Source organism: Phasianus colchicus, chromosome 7 (genome assembly GCF_987193195.1).
Source record: "Phasianus colchicus chromosome 7, bPhaCol1.hap1.1, whole genome shotgun sequence".
NCBI lineage: Eukaryota > Metazoa > Chordata > Aves > Galliformes > Phasianidae > Phasianus > Phasianus colchicus.
The window spans coordinates 2,013,367-2,018,949 of NC_143442.1; positions in this window are offsets into that span (position 1 = coordinate 2,013,367).

The window sequence follows — 5,583 nt, forward strand, 5'->3', positions numbered from 1 at the left end:
CAACATGCTGCAGCTGTGCTCACTTGCCCAGCCCAACCCAGTTTGTCCCAGAGCACAGAGCTCTTCCAAGCTGCTGCACTCCTCCTGGCTCTGCTGAGGTGGTTGGTTAGTTGGTGCACCCCTAACTATGGTAACTTGTGCTCTCTAAGGTGTGCTTAGCTCTGAAAATAATTAAAATTGCCATAGAAGTTCATTGCAGGGGAGCCCAGGACCACTAGAGTTGTGTCTGCTTGGGAGACCTGAAGCTGGAATGTCTTGAACCAAGTTATTTTCTAATTTCAGTAGAATTTAAACCTTGGAGCGGGACTGGTAAGTTGGAATTTATTTTCAAGACTGCTGTGTTTACTTCCAGGAGTTATGTATGTTTTCTTCAGTGTGTGAGGGCAGAGTGTGGTGATGGGGTGGGCAGCTGGTGCAGCCTATGTGCCAGGAGCAGCAGTTCTGTGTGCTGCAGATACCATCATTCCCACATTGTGGTCTAATGAGATTTCATGCATTTTTGGGATGATTCATCTCATTAAATTCTTTCTGTATGTTCAGCTTATTGCTTAATGCTAAAGAAGTTATTAAAAAAAATCCCTAGCTATGTAGCTAGCTGTTCTGCCTACACATTTAAGTGCTGTTTGAGCCATGACTTTTCACTACTGCCTGTGCATATTCAGCAGTTACCTGTGGTCAGCTCTGTCCTCCCCATGTGCATGCTCTGCTCTTTGAAGAGCTATCTGCTTACATGCATGACAGGTGCTGTAAGGGACATTTGCAGATGGAGGGGTGGGGGTGTGCAAGCCACACCATAGCACAGCATGAGGTTCTGCATGCATGCATGAAGTCAGATGCTGAAAATTGGTGCTTGCATGTGGTAATTATTGAGAAAGAAGGATTTTCAGAAGTATTTCCCCAGTGAAGCTGATGGAGCTAGCATGCTGCATTGGCAGTATGTCTTCCCTCAGCCTATGGTTTATGTGCTCACCCATCCACAGTGGGGCCTATTGGCCTGTGGGGAGTCCCCTGCCCCTATGCACACCTGACACCCATACTAAGCCCCCAGTAATTAAGAGTTGCAAGCTGCTTTTGTCTGCCACAGGCTGCTGCAGGGCCTCTGAAATAGCAGCATTTCCCCTTAGCAATGCCATTTTGCTCTGAGTGTGTTCTAGCAAGGTTCAGGCTGCTATTTCAGGAGCTGCACAAACACAAAGCTCTGATCAGTGCAGGCTCTGGTGAGGGAGAGCTAACAGGATTATGAGACTGAAATTTCATGCAGCTGGGTGTTATGCTTCAGCTGGAAAGTAATCTCCTCCAAGAGAAGTGCTGTGCCAGCCAGGCTGGGAGAGCTTTTGGAAACACGAACTTCTGGGGCTGGGGATTCTGGGGAGCTGTGCTTTCTAATTAATGTGGGATTGTTTCAGTAAAGCTCTTCAGGCTGTGATCAATGCAGCATTGCTCTATAATGAGGATATCCATGTTAAGCTGCATTTTTTATTTTAAGATCAGGTGCAACATGACCATTCAAAGAGCAAACCTGGCCTGGGTTGGACCTGGGGGAGGCTGCAGGGGTCAGTCAGGTCCAGCTGCATGCAGAGGATTCAAGAGGATGTCCTCAGCTGTAAGCATGCTGCTAGGACCCAGAAATGAATAAAATTCAGCTATTGAAACAGAATGGTGGAGCCAAAGTTTGGACTCTGTGATCTTTATGGATCTCTTTCAACTCAGGATGTACAATGGTTGGGGCTGAGTGGCTAGAAAGTTGCACAAACTGAAAAAGGGATCTGAGAGTGTAGGTTCACAACTGCTGACTGTGAGCCAGCAGAATGCCCAGGTGGCCAAGAGGACCAACAGCATCCTGGCTTTGTGTCAACAATAGTGCACAGGCTGCCTGGGAAGTGGTGAGGTCATCATTCCTAGGGGTGTTCCAGAACCTGAGGGATGTGGCACTGAGGGATGTGGCACTGAGGGATGTGGCACTGAGGGATGTGGCACTGAGGGATGTGGCACTGAGGGATGTGGCACTGAGGGATGTGGCACTGAGGGATGTGGCACTGAGGGATGTGGCACGGGCTTGAGGATCCTGGAGGTCTTCTCCAGCCTTAATGGCTCTGTGGTTTTATGGCAGAGACCCAGAGATCAGCCTCTAGAAGAAGAACAGGAAAACATAGCATCACTGGTAAGTGTTTATTTGAAGGAGTAATGGCAGACCTCATAGTCAGCTTGTCTGTGTCACTGCTTTGTCAAGCAGGCAGATTGTTGAGGAGGGCCTCCAGCAGTTGAGGTTTACAACCCATCGAAGCCATGGAAACCATTCTGAGTGCCGTCAAGCCTTGGGTTCAGGTCTGAAAGTGACATGCAGGCATCCCACAGAGGTGAAGCAGGGGCTGGTAAATTGTTAGATTTGTTTGGAAACAAAATTGTTAAAAAGTCAATGCCCGAATGAGTGAAGTTCTTGGATCAGTCAGGGAAATCAGTGGCTGATGGTGGTTGACTAAGGAGGAGTTGTGTGGATGTAGGGATTACTGTCAAGGGGAATCACACCCTGAAATGGCAATAAGTGGTACAAGAGCCTGTCAAGTGACCTAATGATGTTCGAGTTGTAAAGAGTATATGAGTAAGAAGAAATGGTAATTGGTTGGAAGCCCATTCTGATGGGAGCTGGAAATAAGTGTAACCCTGCAAAGTGTGCATGGAGTTGATTCAGAGAGTTGGTTCTTAAAAAAAAAATAAAAATAAAAAGGGGAAGAAAAAAAACCACACTGATTCTGAACCAATGTTGCTTTCAGCATTGCTGTTCCCATGATCTTCCCTTTCAGGTCTTATGAGTTATCAACTTTTTAAATTGCTACTAATAGCTCAAACTGGTTTGTGTGTGCCTGTGCTGCTTGTGAGTGGAGGTGGAAAAGGGGGTCTGGGAGGGGAATGGCAGCAGGGTAGCGTGTGTTGGCAGCACTGGGCAGTCTTCCATGGCACTGGGCATGTTGTAGCCCACCAAGGCTGTATTTGGGCAAGAAAGCACAGGCCTGTAGCCAGTGCCAGCAGGATGCTTGTATGGATGAGCACATCCTGCCTGTATGGGTTCCAAGTTCCATCCAGCATGGGCCAGAAAGCTGTTGTGTCAAACTGAACACAGGGTGAGGAAAACATGTTTTTGTTCACGGGTAGATAGGTGAGAACAGCAAGCAGCGTTTGCTGTCATAGGAGGATGGCTGAACCCCTGGACTATTGAAAACAAAACTGTAAAAATGAATATTCAGAAGGGTCTATAAGGAGGGGGATGCAGGAAGGGTGAGCCCATGTGCTGCCACTGAAAGCACTGCTTTAAATTGTGTTTATTCAGCTGAGTAAGAGCTACTGGGCTTTTTTTTTTTTTTAAATAACTTTTTTTAAGCTTTGAGCTATGAGTTCCACAATACCATATTCAGTCCTTGTGCCTGAAGCTGTTTGCATCCTACTAAGTGTTGGCTGCAGGAGTGCAAATAACTGCATGAGAATCAGCAGAATGCACTGGGGCTACATGAGCTGAGAGCAGAGTCGTGGAACACTCACAGCTCTTGGAGAGAAGTTGAAAGAAAAGAGGATCTGGGGTCACAAATGGAGGCCCAGCAGTGGCAGGGCAGCTGCTCCAACCCCCCTGTGGGAAGGAAGTAGGGGCACAGGGCAGCAGGCAGCAGTTTTCTGATAGTAAGCTTATCTGACACAACACCTGTATGATTAAAACATTTATTTGTATAACTGTACATTATTTACAATAGTTAAAAAAAATTAGGCATTTAAAAGGCATCTCCCAGCCTCAAAATAAATATGGTACAGCTCAGCATTGTATGCCCAAAGAGACCCACAAAGAGAGCAGAGGGAGATTCACATGCAGACTCTCAGCTTTTTCTCCATGGCCTGTTCCCACTCTATCATGGGTCTGAGCTGATGCAGTTCATGCCACTTCTTCCTCCTCTGACTGCAGGAGGAATTAGCATAGCACGCAGGGTTAGGGGAGTGAATTGGGTTAAAGTGTTTTTCTGTTAAACGCAGGATCATACAGAATCACAGAAGGGACCTCAAGGAGCATGAAGCTCCAACCCCCATTTAATACCAGACCAGGCTGCTCATGGCCCCATCCAACCTGGCCTTGAACATCTCCAGGGATGGGGGGGACAATAGCAAGCTGCATAGAATGATGGAATCATGGAATCATTAAGGTTGGAAAAAGCCTGTAACATCACCAAACCCAACCGCTCTTCCCATGCCCACTGCCTGTGTTCCTCAGTGCCACATCTTTGTGGTTCTGGAACACTCCCAGGGCCAACAATGTCATCCTCCCCTCCTCTTTCTTCCTCTCTGCAGCTGGCTCTGTGGGAGGAATGGCATTGAGGTCACAGCTGGTTGGGTCCTGGGGTGGCCAGGTGGGTTGAGCTTGCATAAAGCAGCAGATTGCTGCTACCCCTTAATTGTAGAGATCTGTGAGCAAGTCATAGGAGAACCAAAAGGACCTCCAAATGCAAGGCTTTGAGTGCCAGCAGCTAACCTGTCCTCACCACCTAGTTCTGCATGAAAAGGTAGAAAGGGAAAGACACAGTGCTCAATTTTGACCAAGAAACATATAGGTAAATTAATTAAATAAAGACCCACCACCAAAACCCTCACAGCAAGAGGTACCAAGGCATCCAGTGTGCTTTCTGACCCCGGAGAAATGCCCCAGACCCAAAGTGTGAGTGCTGCTCTCCATTCTCATCCAGGAACAGCACTTCAGCAGGTAGCACAGCTCCAAAGGGCTGCACACAGCACTATTTTCTCCCTCTGTCCACGCTTTGTGCTGTAGCTCACCCAAAACAAAAGCATGGCAGATCATAAGCTGTAACTTGGTAAAGCTCCTTGGAGCATGGCTGGCCACTGTTAGTTCAAAAAAGAACAATTTGGGACCTTTGTAAAAACTTTTCAAAACTAAAAAACAAAAGAAGTTCTGCTAAGCTTCTTTAAACCAAGACCACAGCCACCCTGTGTATACAGCTGAGCTTAAAAAAACAAATGAAGTGGATTTGTTTTCAACAGTGACACAAAATATTATATAATTATATATATATATATATACTCTTATGATAATTTATATACTACAGGCTTACCCACTTGCAAAACCACTTTTTTTCTTTTTTCCCCAGCAATATTAGCAGTAAGAAGCTTTTAAATGCTTTAGAGCCTACTCAATATACAGAAATAAATATTGCATACGTGGTCCCCAACCAAACCAAGAACCACAGGAAGCTGTCGAGGATCCCCCACCCATGCCCACATCCCTCAGTACCACCTCCCCACAGCTCTGGGACACCCCCAGGGATGGTGACCCCCCACTCCCTGGGCAGCTGTGCCACTGCCTGACTGCTCTTTGGGAAAGAAATGTTTCCTAATATCTAACTTATCTTTGTTGCTTATCTTGTGTGTTATTCAATGCGTTTTCCCAGACCAGGCAAGCAGGACACTGGGGTGACTGCTGTGACAAATGGTGAACAACGAACCAGTGAGAACATTTTGAATAAGTGAGTGATGGTTAAAGTGATTTGGTACTTCTAAATAAGAAAAATCATGGAGATGAGATAGACATTAAGA